We start from the raw sequence: 16,005 nt of genomic DNA, 5'->3' as shown, positions 1-16,005 counted from the left end.
AGTCTTTTCAAGTTCCTGGCCCTGGAGATCTTCTCTAAGTTCTCACTTGGTGATATGAGCTTGTTCTCTGAGTCATCCATTTAAAAAAAAAAAAAAAAAAAGTGTTTTTTTTTGTGACTTGCAATCTCAAGGATTTTCCGTTGAGATTGTAGAAGTGTCAATTATCCTAGATACACATCTTAAGTCTCCTCTTGGAACCAAAACCCGTAAATCCCCATTCATTGTTATAAATACAAAACACGCACCTCACTCCCCTTTACCAATATCCTCTGAACTCTCTCACTTTAAGGAATGGTTGTTGGATGACAGTGAAACCATTTTTGTGTGCCGAGTGTACTTTATGTCTATATTCATTTTGACTATCCAACATAACAAACATGATAACTATTTTTAGCGACTCTGTAGAGTGACCTTGACATCAACCATCAGGTCAATTGGTTGTAAGAAGAATATATTGTTTGCAATATCAGTCTTGCCCTTAATGAAACTAGGAATATAACATGGCATCCTTTTAAAGATGGGCAGATGGAGGGTCCAGGCCAGTGCCAAGAAATGTAATGAACTTATGTAAGGTCAGCCAGTTAGGACCCAAGTCAAGGGCCCTGGCTAGCAGGGAGCATGCGGATAAGGGTAATCTTGCAGGCTGGTTGGTCGTGTAACGCATAGGATTCCTAGGCCTAAGTTTACGCTCACCTTCATTGAATAGGAAACTATTTGTAGACCCCTCTCCATTCCATTGGGGAAAGAGGTATTATTTATATTATTTCAAGATCTAGGTAGGCAAATGCAACCTTGTTATGGTGGCTTGAGCAGGATACTTGTGGCCTAACACTACTATGAGATTATTTAAATAATTTGGGGATGAATATTGCATTTGGAATGGCAGTAGCTGCCCTTACGTCACGTTCTACTGGTTGAGTGACATTAACCAAGTCACTTCCCCCTTGTGTTTGGTTTTCTCATCCACTAAGTGTGGATGGCTATTTCTGCTCTGCACTGTTGATAGGATTAGGCCAAAACTATGTATGAGAAGAGGCGCCTAAATTACAAATACAACATACATCTAAGATCCATGTCTCTGTTCTCACCCTTCTTACCCTCCTCCCATTTTTACTAAAAATTAAAGAAGCTTTGATGACTTTCGGTTATTTCTTAAAGCTGTTAAAGCTGCGGCAATGAGGCGGCTCAGTCGGTTAAGCGACTGACTTTGGCTCAGGTCATGATCTCGCAGCTCGTGGACTCGAGCCCCACGTCGGGCTCTGTGCCGACAGTTCGGAGCCTGGAGCCTGCTTCAGATTCTGTGTCTCCCTCTCTCTCTCTCCCCTTCCCTGGTGCGCGCGCTCTGTCTCTCAAAAATAAATAAACATTTAAAAAGGAAAAAACTTGGGGTACCTGGGTGGCTCAGTTGGCTCAGTACCTGGCAAGATCAGCTCAGGGCATGATCTTGCAGTCTGTGAGACAGGCTCTGTGCTGACAGAGCCTGGAGCTTGCTTGGGATTCTCTCTCTCTCCCTTTCATAAATAAATAAACATTAAAATAAACATTAAAGAATTTTTTTAAAAAGAAAAAACTGTTAAAGCCAAATATGTTAGCCTGTCATTCAGAGTCTCAACTTGTCCACTCTTCTTCCCCACTGTTTTCTTATACAAATTTTTAGCCAACAACGGCAGATCTATTTTTCCCTGTGTTCACCGTAGTTGAGAGATCTCACTAGGACTTCCAGTCGTCCTATTAAGCAGGACATCACATCTTGGAACTTTGTCTCAGCAAAAGAAGGGATTTGGAGCTTTTAGGCACAGAGAGTCCGAGGGCAGAATCCTGGCCCCATCTCTGGGCTTGGGTCATGCTAAAAGGTTCTGGTGAGAGCCAGAATGCCAGCTTGTGAATTACCACAGATCAGTTGCCCACTATTTATGTTCTGCTATAGTAATATCTTCATGGAAATTTCACATTATAATCATAGCTTTGCTGGATGACCGTGACATCAGAGGAGGAGGAATGTATTCGATGATACTGATGAGTGTGGTGTTAATGCAGACAGGTCCAGACCCCAGTGGGATCTAGTGGGTGCCCCTGAGAGGCTTTGGTCTCTCAGCAGAGCTCTTTCAAGTGTGCTGTAGTGTAGCTGGGGGGACGGACATGAGTGAATGGACCAGAACTGCCTTCAGGCAGGGCCTGGAGGACAGGGGAAGCACCTGAAATTTAGTGTGTGTGTCTACAGGGGCTTTTAACCAGTCCCCCAGCTGCCTCGGAGAGACAATGTCATATTTAGTAAGTAACGGTAGACAGGGAGACTGGGAGAGATCCCAGCACACCTCTCTTTGGTGAGCTTATGAGTCATTTCCCCCCCGCCCCCAATAAACAAAAACCCACTTAAACAAATGAGACCATGTTGCTTCTCTCAGTAGCGTGTCCCATATTTTCTTCCCCTCTTGCCCATGTTCTGTCAAAGATGAGCAATGGCCTGGCAGAATTCCCGACAACGTTGGGATCACAGCACAGCCAGGCTGACCTGGAAGCCTCACGGGGGATTTCTTCTTGAAACATCTCAGCCCCATTTTCGGGGCCTCTGTGCTTAATCTTCAGATAACAATCTCCATGCCTTATAGCCCGTCCATCACCTCATTTCTAGGGTTTGCCACTCTTAGTTTGTGTTAAATTCCAAAGAGTTGGGAAAACAAAAAAAACCAAAACAAAACATTTGGGGGCAGGTAGTTCAAGAAAAGCCAAGGTCGAGTGGTTACTTGGTCCTTCCGTCCTTTCCCATTCTACACACCAGAGAGCTAAATTCAAAATCACGCCGTGCACAAACGAGAAAACGACACCATCCCGATTTCTGTCCCTGTTGTTTGAGGTAACCATGAGGAATCTTGTAGGATCGTTCATGAATTCACAAGAAAAGCCCACTCTGGCCTTCCTGAATGAGTTTGTCAGCCCGTATTTCGTGAGATCTGTAATGCGTTCTCCAGTATTCTCAAATGCAGCTGTGTTATTATCGCTGGATATGGAATATAAATGTTTAGTCACCTCTGAGCTATCGACTAGAATATTCCCCAGGGATGTCACGCCGCTAGGTGAAAGGGGCGTCGCTAAGTGGAGGGGCAGTCATCTGGTTCTGTTGAACATGTAGGGGGTAGGGAGGAACAGTCTGCGAGGGGGAGCGTGTAGTCTGAAAAGGTATATTGAATCCTGTAATTGCTTATTTGTTTTCATCGGTAGGCATTATCTTGAAATCTCAAGTAACACAAAGAAAATCTCAGTGTTCTATATTTCTGAAGGAAGGCCTAGACTAAAAAGGGCTGGGAAATGAACCTCAGAACAAATACACAGACAGTTCTTAAATATGTGCTCTACCAATAAATATCCCTTTATCAGAGAGGATAAAGGGAATGAAATACAGAATGTGGAATCTTAAACAGGAAAATCTCATTGGCATCTTCAAGATCCTTTTCATTTTTTAACTTTGTTAAGGAATAATTGGCAAATGCAATTATATATGGGGGTGAGGTGGCCAATATATACATTGTGGAATGATTACCAAGATCAGGATAATTAAGGTCCTTTTTCCTTTGGCCGTTTAAAAAAAATTGTTTTTACTTATTTGAGAGAGAGAGAGAGAGAGAAGGGAGGGGTGGAGAGAGAAGGAGAGAGACAGAATCCTAAGCAGGCTCCAAGCTCAGCTTGGAACCCGACAGGTTCATCTCACGGCTGCGAGATCATGACCTGAGCCGAAACCTAGAGTCAGAGACGCTTAACTGACAGGTGCCCCTCTGTTGGCCATTTTTGCATCAATGCCCCATGAAGTGATGCTCTCTATTTCGACAGATGCTTGTATGCAAGATCCTAAAAGTAAATCGTGCATGCTTTTTACAGTACTCTGTGGAAGCAGCAGACTCACAAAGAGCTGTATTTTTAGACAACTGGACTGTTCATTACATGTTACACTATTAGAACCTACTTATCTATTACTTACGGAAATTGAGTACGTATGAAGGAGATGCTTCTTGGTCACGATTAGAGAATTGCTCACAGGGCTCTGTGGTTTCTCCCAGCTCCTGGCAGGTCCTCAGCCTCTGGGATCGGAGGGACCAGGAGGCCCAGGGAGGCTAGTGAGAAAGCTGGGTGGGTGTGTATGTGTGTGTGTGTGGGGGGGGGGTGCTACTGCTCTGAGACCCCCACCCCAGTTCCGATCCCAGCAGCTCTGCTACCACTTGACTTTTTCAGAGTGTCCTTCTACATCATAACCAAAGAAATGCTGGACTAGTTTTCTGTTTGGAATTCTAGTTCTAAGAAGACCAAACCCAAACCCAAACAAGCTGTATGAGGAGATCCTAGATCTACAAGGAGGGTGCTCTGGGCTGAAAGGTACAATGTGGGTTAAAAGTCACCCCGAGGCACTCAGCCCCCATCGCAGCCACATCTGTGTGCCTGTTGACAGAGGCAGGGAGCAAGGGAAAGTCAATCTCATCGTCCAACCCTCCCTCGCTCCTTCACTCTGGTTATTCTCACCACGGCACTGGGGTGCGTGTGTAAGTCTCATCCTGATGGATTGTGATTCTTCAGTTTTAAGATCGAACCTCAGTGATTTTTTTAAAAACTCAGTTGGAACTTTTCCCATTGCAAATGATAGAAAACACAATAACAGTTTTTTAAAGGATGGTATTCTTTTGTGTAACTGAGGGGCTCAAGGCTTTAAGCTTAGACGGATCTAGTGCCTCGGGTGACACAGCTGTCCTCTTCTCTCTGCTCCATGGTGGTTTGTTCTTGGGTTCCAGGGGGTGACAAGGTGGCTGCCCGCCAGGTTCAATCCAGCGTAAGGGGAACATCTTTCTCCGGTCACTTTCGTGAGAGTCCAGGGATTTTCGCTGGCCATCCAGATCCCAGTCGCTAGGGAGGGGAGATTGGTTGCTCTGATTGGCCAAAGTGGTGTCTTACCTCAGCCACATGATACACTGGGATTGGGGGTGGGGGTTACTCAAAGAAATTACTGTTTCCTGAAATGTAGAATAAATAGTAGATCCATTAATAACATCCCTGCTGGTTCTTATGACTACTTAAAAAAAAATTTTTTTTAACGTTTAATTATATTAGAGAGAGACAGAGTGTGGGTCGGGGAGGGGCAGAGAGAGAGGGAGACAGAATCCAAAGCAGGCTCCAGGTTCCGAGCTGTCAGCACAGAGCCCAGTGTGGGACTGGAGCTCACGGACTGCCCGTGAGATCATGACCTGAGCCGAAGTCAGATGCTCAACCGACTGAGTCACCCAGGTGTGCCCCGCACCCCATGACTACTTTTACAAAAAGTTCCAAAACCAGTAGGAAATAGGATTCCTTGGGTGACCACTTCTGCGACCTCCCCTCATGCCTGTGAGTGTAAGGCAAGAAGCAAGGACAAATGTCATCTCTCTGCAGCTTGAGTTTTTAAAAATAATTTGCTTTTAACAACTTTTCGATACACGGTTTTCTTTGAATGTCAAGCATTTTGAAAGTACGTAGACATGTATCAGTAGTTCCTTGGGCAGATCCACATAAGCAAGCTCTGAAGTGGGCAGAAGCTATAGAAGGAGTCCCAAGTAAAATCAGAAAAGCCTTGGAGAGAATCCGTTAGTGCATGAAAAATAGCAATTTGTGCACATTACGGGAATCTCTAGGCGTGTTATCCTTAACAACGTGATTTTATTAAGTGATGTCTCTAAGCACAAGGAAAAGATTATTTTAGTTCATTTAATTATTCCCAAAGTGTTTTTTAATGATATTAAGAAAGTTTTTTTTAATGTTTGAGACAGAGAGAGAGACACAGAGCACGAGGAGGGGAGGGGCAGAGAGAGAGGGAGACACAGAATCCGAAGCAGGCTCCAGGCTCTGAGCCGTCAGCACAGAGCCCGACGCGGGGCTCGAACTCACAAACCGTGAGATCATGACCCAAGCTGAAGTTGGACACTTAACCGACTGAGTCACCTAGGTGCCCCATTTTGACAGTCATTTCCAATGGCAAACACATTCATCTACATATGTAGAAATGACTATTTTTATATTAAAAGGTATATAAAAATAAAACGGTATATATATTCACACACACACACACGTACCCACACATAACTATTATTTGACTTGAATCTATAGCCTGAGGTAACGAGGAAATAAAAGGTCAGACTTCCAAACACAAAACACGTGTATATTGAGAGCACCATAAGCTGGAAAGAAAAAACAAAAGTTTTCTCAGGTTTTTCGTCATTTTTTTAGCTTCACGAACAGCAGAGACGCTTCTTCTCGATTAAATTTCATACTTCTGAGTTCGATCACATCCTAAAACACCAATCAGACTGTGGCTTTTAAACCACTATGGGTCATTAAGGAAGGATGGACACTAAGAGCATTATATTATCCCATCTTTATCTTGTTACGAAAAACGAGAACTTGTACGCGTGTTTTCAATCCCACAGTTTCCTTGTAACTCACGAGAAGCCCAGTGCTCCAAGTCTCTGAGGACGGCGTAGTTACAGGTGGACTCCAAATACTCTTTTTTCCACATGCCCTCTCCCAGTACACAGGGTTTGTGTTTCCCTGTTGACTGTCTGAAGAGTCCCGATGAAGTCAGGACCTTCACATCCATGGGCTCAGAACTGGAGAGTATCCTTGATGTGCAGATGTTGTTGCTCTCAAATTTCCTGCTGGCGGTCTCCTAAGAAACACTGAAAGCTTCTCAGGAATTTGAATTACCCAGTTAATAGAGAGGTGTCTGCTCCAGCTGAGAACTTCTGAGCTTTACTCAAGCCTGATCAGTATTCTGGGGGAGAGTTGTTCCCCGAGTACAAAACGGACTTGCTGCTCCTTGTGGGACCAGAAGGGGGAGCCATTGTGTAAAGGTATCAGAGGCTGTTCAGCTTTTCGGTGCAGATGAAGAAAAGTCACAGCCTAGAAATACGTAACGGGGGGCACAGCACAAAGGAAGCCAATGCTGTTACAGCGCAGTTCTGGAAAGAGTATCTGGGTAAAGATGGCAGTCATCGTATTCCCACTTAGGTGACCAAGAAGGAATAGAGAAAAATCTTTACCCATCTTAGAAATTACTAATGGCTGCCATCAATATGTCAGAAATCTTAAGGTTCTTTTGTAGCACAGATTGAAGAAGCGAAGGTATTGGTGAATGGGCTTCGGTGCTTGAAGCCTGACTGCAGAATAAGTTGAGGGACTCCCTGAAAGGCGCCCAGGTATCTAGAAGTAGCAGGTGTTCCTCAACTTGGACAGGTTGGCATTGGGTGAGCTTTGTTCCTACCTCTGACAACAGCTCAAAGCACCAGCAATCGCATGGGGCAGGGAAACCAGCTGTGGCATTTGTCCTTGACTTACACCAGCAGGAGCCATACCAGTAAAGCAGGCACTGATTCTGCAGACTTCCGGTCCTACAACTGGGAAGTGTAGCCCGAGGCACAAAGGCATCCTTCACAGTTGGCATTTGCTCCTCCTTACGGAGAAGTGGTCCTCAAGTGGCAACGTAAAAGTAGCCTTCTCATTCTTTCTTTTCTTGAGTTTGAGAGACTTAGAAGTGTTACAGTTAAAGCAGATCAAACTAAACCCATTTACTCACCACTTTAAGGGTGAGCAAACAGAAAAAGGAGACACAAAGAGGGGAATGGGTGGCATAGGCAATGTGGATTAAGGAGCGCACTTGTGATGAGCACCGGCTGATTTATTTTAGTGTTGAATCACTACACCAGAAATTAATAGAGCACCGTAGGTTCACTAACTGGAATTAAACAAAAAACTTGAAAATCCACTGAGAAAAGATTGTGCCAAAGAGGAGAAACAATCTGCAAAATCTCTCCAAGGTAGCCCGTGAAATGAAATTCCTACATGAGAGAGAATACAGTGTTAGGAAATCTCTAATTGGTATTCTGACCAAGTGTGAGAGGACCTAGCATCTTTGCAGCTAGAGTAGGCAGTCATAAAAAGGTACAGATCTGAAGTCAGGCAGATTGTTTACAGACAAAAAGCAAGCTGGTTAAATTTTAAAATGCCATGAAAGGAGTGAACTGAAGAGAGACTGCCACAGGACACTGAATCACTCAAATAGAAGAAAATTGAAGAAAGTCAGAACTCAGAGGAGAAGCATCCTGACTCTAAGTGGATGAGAAAAAAAATGAAAGGAGACACGTTTTGTGTATTAAGAATAACAGAAGCAAAAATAGAGCAGATCAGGGAGAAGAAATCACCAAAATAAGAGAAGAGAAAGTTGCTAAAATGAATAAGGGTTACATTTTATTTAAATCCCAGAGAAGATTTATTTAATAAAGTTCATTGGGTGAAACTGATCAAGTACCTTTATATCATGGCCCTGAGTGAGGATGGACGTGGTCCCTGTTCCAACAGAGCCAGATCTGCCTCGTAAGGCAGACCAGTCTCAACCAGCAGCACAAAGCACAGAAAGTTCTGGGAGAGAAGTGGCAAGCTTATAAGAGGGGCACTTTAATTGGCCGAGGGGATCAGGAGTGATTTTTCCAGAAGACATGATATTTTAGCAGACTTGAAGAATACGCAGGCATTATCTGGATAAATAAATTAAAAAAAAAATCTCAGGGAGCAGAAAGGGATGTAATCCAGGTGGAGGTCACAGTCTGGAGAAAGTCTCAACACTGGGAGAGAGTGGGGAAAACAACAGGAAAAATTCCTGTAAGCCTGGAAAAATCAAAGATGAGTTAATGAGAGTGAAGGAAAACCAGAGTCTACGTTACAAATGATCTTGTCGTCTCTAGGATTCACTTTAGCCATTATTTTAGGATTGAGGATGTAACACAAAGATAAAGACTTTTAGTAATGATTACATGTGTGTTTTCAAAAGGACTCTCCAGTGATAACGTGAAGAATGAGCACTGGAACAGCAAGACTAATTGTGGGAGATCAATTAGGAGGCCACCACAAGAATTTAGGGAGGGAAAGGTAATCTTTAGTGGCCCTGGGAATGGAGGGAAGTAGGTAGATGTGAGAAATTTTTAAGAGGTAGAAGTGACTTTAAATTCATTAGATGTGGGTATCAGGAAGAAGGGGGAGTCAGGGATGACAGCCATGTGGAAATGCCACGTGGAAAATCTTGCCCCAGATCACTTAGTATTTGGAAGAACTCTGCAAGGAAGGGTATTTGGAAGGGAGGACTAGGTTTCCAACATGGCCTGACAGTGAAGTGATAGAAAATTTACAAGAGTTTTTTTTTTTCTCATCAAAGAAGTGCTTCAATTGGAAGAAAAAGGAGAGATTTAAGAGAAAGTATAAAGACATATGTGGAAAAGAGATAAATGCATGACAAAGGATTGCATCTTATGTGTTGGGAAAGGATAGGAGATGTGATATGAGGTATGAGACATGATGAAGTAAAATGAGAGCCACTCTGAGGTATATTCTAGACATAAGTTTTTAAACATCATGTTTAGTGGGAAAATGCAGTAAGTAAGTGGAAGGAAATCAACAACAGAAATGAGAGCTAGAAGCAGTCTGTCACCAGATGGTGACTGCAAATATCAGACCACCGTGGGGCAACACTTACAAGATTCAAGGTGGAAAGATTGTGAGACCAGGATTTTATACCCAGCTGTTGTTTATGTCAGAGGGTGCTAAAAATTCTTGGAAATGCAAGGGTGCAGAAGATACAGCAGTTTGTTGAAGATGCAGCAACCAACATACACTTCTTGTAAATGTACTCAGAGCAAATTAAGAAATGAATGAAGGTTAGGAACATGGCTTCTATACCAAGATGGCGATTAAACAAATATATACCTCCACCAGCTCTTCTTCAAATCCCAGGAAAATAACTAAAGGAGTAAAAGAACAAAATGAAATCCTTAGCAGTCCCAGAAGACAGAGAAGTTTTTATCAGCAGATATTTTAAGGAATTTTAGAAAATTGTAAAGTAGACTGGTTTGATGGAAAATAGAGCCAAGAAAATCACAAACAAATAGAGACATCTGGAATGGGTCACTGAAGAAGGGAGTACCAGTCTTCCCCACAGAGCCCTGGAAAAATGCCAAGATCATCATCAACAAGAGTTGGAAATATTTGTTGAATGATGTTAAATGAATGAGCAGCTTGTGTGGCAATTAGCAGCATAATTAATAGAAGGGTTGCCAGCCGAGCTCGACTGGTCCTCAGTTCTGGCACACAGACGGCTGGCTGTGGGATTTTCACTTTGGATGTAATAGTTGACATGAACTCTATAAATAAAGTGGCAGCACTGTCTTCCAGAAAGGGAAAAATAATAGGAAAGGGATTGTGCAGACCAGTGAAATGACCTAAAACTCCCTGCTTCCAGGCAAATACCTTGCTTGGCTTACTCTGAGTTTTTGAGATGAGACCTTAATGTGCTTATGTGCTTTCTGCTTGCACAGCTTGAAAAGAGGTCCATTGGCAGAGCACCCCCCCACCATCCACCCAAAGAGGACCGAATATGGTCCCAGTCAGGGCAGAGTCCTGAGGCGAGAATGGGACCCTCCACGGCTACTGAGGAAGGCCAGTGGAGGGTCCAACATTGACTCAGGTACAACGTGTAAAGAGCCAATTAAACTTACAGGAGTTGATATGCCGATTGTCAATTCCCTTTTCGTCTGTACCCTCCCCCAGGTCCCCAAAAGTCACTATCACCTCTTCCAGCTGATGACTGTGGTGTTTTCCTGCATATCTCTAAATGATGTGTTGGTCTTTCTGCTTCTTGATTTTTTTTTTTTTAATTCGAGAGAGAGAGAACACATGCAGAAGCTGTGGAGAGGGGGTGGAGGGAGAGAGAGAGAATCTTAAGCAGGCTACCTGCTCAGCATGGAACCCAGCATGGTGCTCGATCTCACATCCCTGGGATCATGACCCTGAGATCAAGAGTTGGGCACTCAACTGACTGAGCCACCTAAGCGCCCCTTCTTCTTGATTTTTTAGCTTTATACCTTTTCACTTCCTGCTAGGGAAGATGAGGCTGTAACTTTGCTCAGTAGTCTACGTATTTATTACCAGGGTAACACAGACTCTCCAGAAGTCATCTGAATCTCTTCTCAATACACTCATTCACATTAGTCATGCTGACACTTTAATTTAAGAAATCCCTTCACAGCTTGTTTCAGTGTGGAATGGTTTTCCTCCACAAGGGTTATCTGAGGTTCTCCGATCTTCACCATCCTGGTGATTTTTCATTTCTTTTCTCTTGAGTGGATACCCTGTTTCTTTGATCTCAATACTTATTTCTGGGTTTACTCCCTAGTTTGGGTGGAGCATGTCCTCCAGTAGCTTTTCTTGGATAGATGAATAGGAGGTAAATTTTTTTAGACTTCAGTTGCTGAAACGGTTTATATTTCTGCCTGACACTTGGTTGATAGTTTAGCTGGGTACATAGTTTTAAGAATAGGGATAGGAAAATACCTCATGCTTTTCTTTACGTCTGCAGGATTTCCTGTTAAGAAGTCAGGAGCCCCCGGGATTCTTGATCTTTTGTGTAGAACTTTTCATTTATTTTTCTCTCTGGGAGACTGTGGGATTTCCTCATTGTACCCAATCTTTGTTTGCCCAATTACATTGAATAGAAACTAATTTCTAACGTGATTTCAACCAAGCCTTCTTATTTTAGGCCCCTATTTTCCCTTTACCTCCACTTCCAGAAGCTGCTCATATGTATGCTCACTGAAACTTTTGAGGGTTTTGTGGTATAATCTGTTTTCTCTACCATTGGCTTCAATTCAGCCTTCTTAAATAATAAGCCTCTTATTACTCATCCATCTGCTTTTAGATTTTAAAATTTTGTTGCTCTGCGGGGTAACTGGGTGGCTCAGTTGTTTAACCACCCTACTCTCAGTCTCAGTTCAGGTCTTGCTCTCAGGGTCGTGAGCTCAAGCCCTGCATTCGGCTCCATGTTGGGTGTGAAGCCTACTTAAAAAAAAAATTGTTGCTGTTGTCCCTCCTGCTCTATCTTTATGTTTATGTTATGAAATTCCCCATTGTTTTCCTTATAATGGGGTTTTGGGAGGGAAGGGGTACACACACATGTGTTTAATCTGTCATCTTTATCTGGAAGTTCATTTTTAGTGTATTTGCTAATGGAAATAATGTACCTGATGATATCCAGCTCTCTACATTGGGGAGGTCTTGGGCATCTGTGTTAATCAATGTAGGCTGGTAATGCGCTATAGCAACAGCGAACCCAAAACTCCAGTGGCTTTATACAACAAAGATACAATTTTTACTTTTGTTGAATGTCCATTATGGGTGGAGGTGGTTCTACCATGGTTCTCCCTGGGGATTGACAGAGGCTTAACCATCTTGCAGCTGAACAGTCAAAAACATCCAACCTTCTTGGTTCCCATAGGAGGGACAGAGAGAGCTGGAGAATCTCACATTGGCAAATGACTATTTTAGAGTGATACGGTCATATTTTGTCGGCCAGGATGTTTCATGACCATGATTTACTGAAAGAATAGGAAAGTCTCATCCATACAGATATTTGAAAACAAGAGAGATATTAAGGGAACCCCGGAAGTCTCCACCCTCGCACCTACCTACGTCTTCGGGTAAACATTATAGATCCAACTCTATTCAGTGGCTTAAAAGACATGTAGTCTATTTATCTGTACTGCGGCACATCAAGATAAACATCCAACATTGGTGGGTAGCTATGCTCTATACCAGATGCATTTTATGTTCACAGCAGCACTCCTTAGACTCAGAAAAGTTATGTAACATGTCAAGAGTCCCTTCACACACAGGTAGGAACTAGAGAGAAAGTCACACTAAGGGCTAATTGTGAAAGAGCATAACGCTAAGCCCCCGAACATCTCTGCACCTTCCCACCTTTCTCCTGCAGGCGATGTGCCATTATGTTTGCAAACACAAGGTGGGGGCACCTGGGTGGCTCTGTGGCTTAAGTGTCTGACTCTCGGTGTTGGCTCAGGTCATGATCTCATGTTTCTGTGAATTCGAGCCCCGCGTTGGGCTCTGCACTGACAGTGTAGATCCTGCTTGTGATTCTCTCTCTTCCTGTCTCTGTACCCCTCCCCACTCATGCTGTCTCTGTCTCTCTCAAATAAATTAAAAAAAAAAAAAACTTAAAAAAGAAAAAACAAAAACCAAGGAAAGGTATCTGTTGAGAAAGATGAAAGTTGATAGTGAGGAATGAGACGGAACATGTGGAAGCCTAGTCATGGAAAAGCTGAGGACATCATGCCAGGATTCTCTGAAAATAGAAGAGACAAGAGAAAAATAAAAAGCCCAACTCAGTGACTGTGGTGCTTCTGTGGTTACTTCGGTGGGAATTTTGACTCAGTGTAGCAAAAGTGGGAAGGCTTGATGCGTTGTGTGTCCATTTCTACAAGCAGGAATTGCCTAACCGTGGAATAGACATCATGTGATTTCAAATAATACACAATAAGCTGGAAGTTTTCTTACTGGTGTTTCTAAATTCACTTTGTTTCATCATGCATCACCTTAGATACAGTAATCAAGCTTCTAAACATATGGAGCTAAATGATGAAATCTTAAAATCCTGAAATACAGAAATGTCAGAATAACAGAGCGTTAAGATATTTCTGCTCTGGCCACCATCTTTGCTCCCACAGGGCTCCTTAGTATCTCCTGATAATCTTCAACATTTACTCACCTCCCATCCCACGTCAATTATAAGAAGCATCGTAGGATGGAGACACAAACCCTTTTAAATACAATCTCCGATGGTGCTGCTCTCACTTCAAGTTCAGAAATCTTCCCCTATAAGAAGATGAATTTTAGAACAGAAGCATATTAAGTGGATGGTTATGACCAATATTGGGAGGTAATTATCGGCTGGTGAATGGCGGACCAGCTGGCAGTATTCTGGCACAATGTTCAATGGAAAATGCTTCTGGGTCAGCTAGGGCTGTAGATCAAAAAGGGTTTCGTTTCCCTAGGAAGACAGAAGATGCTGTGGGAGGGAAAGAATGGTTTTCGTAGAAACTGGAGGAGAATTTGATGACTTAGGGAAGTGGGTCCTTGAGCGTGGCCCAGACTGTCCCTTTAGTCAGGGAACTTGATTTTGATTAATGTTAAAACATCATGATACGAAAAAGAAATCCTGGATTTCTCTGGGATTTCTCTGGGACCCACGCTGAAACGTGGGTCCTTTAGAGGGGTTTACAGTTGTGTTCATAATTCTCTCTCTTTTTTTTAATCTTTATAACAGACTGTAAGATGAACACAGTCACTTTCCCTGTTGAACACAAACATGGCTTCGGAAATAAATCCAGGAAAGCCAATCACTTGTCCCGAGTAGTTACTGGGTTTCGGCGTCCGGTCCACCCAAATCAAAATCGAAAAGCGGACCAAAATGGCACCTGACTTACTCTTCCATGGTCTCTTTCCTATCTTCCTCATCGGGGCATAACCTTCTCAAGGGTTGTCACACCTCCCAAACTAATCCTAGGCAAGGAGTGAGCTAATATGTTCGGTGATGAGAATGCCTTCCAGAAGAGTAAATTTCAAGAGAAAACAGGCTTCAGAAGAAGAGATGGCAAGACAGGCTTTTGGTCTGAGGCTGAATGGTGTGTTCCCCAAAGGGGGGGAAAAATAGGAAATCCGATGGGGAGGGACTTAACGGAGGAATGTCCAGAGTGGAGGCCGCAAGCATTGGGAGGCCAGCACTGAACCAACAAGCATCAATTCATTCAACACTTAGAGTGAAAACCTACTGAAGTAAGTGTATTGCATTCTCTACGTCGCAGATGAGGGGACCTCTATGACATGGATGGAACACTGATGTCATATTTAAGGCCATGAAGATTTGAACTGAGGGAGGGTTGCCTGACAACAGAGCCCTGTTCTTCCTTCTCCACAAGAGGCCTGGGATTCGAACCCATGGTGGAGGCCAACACCAAACACCTTGTGACCGCTAACATCCCAATGTCCAAGGGTGGCCTGGGGGAGTCCCATGAAGTTGAGGGCTTCTGCAATATTCTGAAACATCATGTGCCAACTGGAACCCACCAATTACTATTAATTCCTACTTCCTACTTACAAATTTTTAATTGTAAACAAGTGGCATTCCCTCCTGACTACAGTTGATATTTTGTAGGCCAGAGGTTGGTCTCCTGCTGCACATCCTCCACACCCACTTCCTGCCCCCACCAGGCACTCCCCGCATCAGGGGACACACTTGGACGGAGGCCCCAGAGCTGAGCCCATGTCAGCTGGTCAGGGAAGCCAAACACTGCACCTGTTCTTGTCTGTGTGATGGAAGCTTTTCCTCAAGGTGTCCCCTCTTCTCTGGGAAATAGTTTCTGTTCTTCACAAGGACAATGATTCTGGGGCAGATGACTGGTCACCTGCCATGACAAGCAGAGGATGGAAGGTGAAGGGCACATTTCCTGAAGATGGGACCCCACGGAGGTGACTGTCTCTGGGAATGGTTCCAGTAATGTTGTAGGAGAACCCCCTTATCCTGCCCCTTCTTTTCCTCCAGTTGAGCTCAGTTTAAAGGCGGGGGGGGGGGTCTGCTTCAATCCCGCTGGCATGTAACTGAGGGCTGTATGAGAGACATTCATGTGAAAATATCTTCTGTTTGTTTTACCTTAATTGTTTTACCATTAGTTAAGCCAATTCATATCCACGACCGCATTTTGGACACTCTAAAGCACTGTTAAGACTGACCTAACATTCCCAGCTGGACCTCAATGTTATTACAGGGCTGCCTGATGCCCACAGCCAGGTCACTTTGTTTTCCTGGAGCACGTAATTCCACAGAGCACCAACTTCAGACACAATCACTCTGAGACAACGAGAAAAGGAAACAAAAATAGGGCCGCTTCAGAATCTCGTCTTAGAACAGATAAAAACAAAGTCACCGTGACACCCACGAAATACCGAGTCATGAAATTGCCCCGCTCTCTGACAGCTTCCGAGCTGGAGGGAACCGCTTGCTTTTGTAGACCATTCCCCAACTAACCCAACCGAAACTCTGTGCTTTCTAACATTTTCTCACTGAGGTACACCCTCCCACACTCTTGTCTGTGGTGTTTT

General features: G+C 43.6%; 1 long non-coding RNA gene across 1 annotated transcript; it reads right to left on the bottom strand.

The window, feature by feature from the left end:
* Positions 1 to 4,639: 4,639 nt before the first annotated feature.
* On the bottom strand, positions 4,640 to 14,701 carry LOC125927593 (uncharacterized). Its single transcript, XR_007459379.1, has 3 exons — positions 14,586 to 14,701; positions 13,616 to 13,722; positions 4,640 to 4,994 (listed from the first exon to the last, which is right to left on the bottom strand). It is a non-coding gene; the product is annotated as an uncharacterized LOC125927593 (long non-coding RNA).
* Between the last annotated feature and the right edge of the window lie 1,304 nt (positions 14,702 to 16,005).

Source organism: Panthera uncia, chromosome E1 (genome assembly GCF_023721935.1).
Source record: "Panthera uncia isolate 11264 chromosome E1, Puncia_PCG_1.0, whole genome shotgun sequence".
NCBI lineage: Eukaryota > Metazoa > Chordata > Mammalia > Carnivora > Felidae > Panthera > Panthera uncia.
The sequence above is the reverse complement of the archived record's forward strand: the minus strand, read 5'-3'. Positions and strand labels throughout refer to the sequence as shown.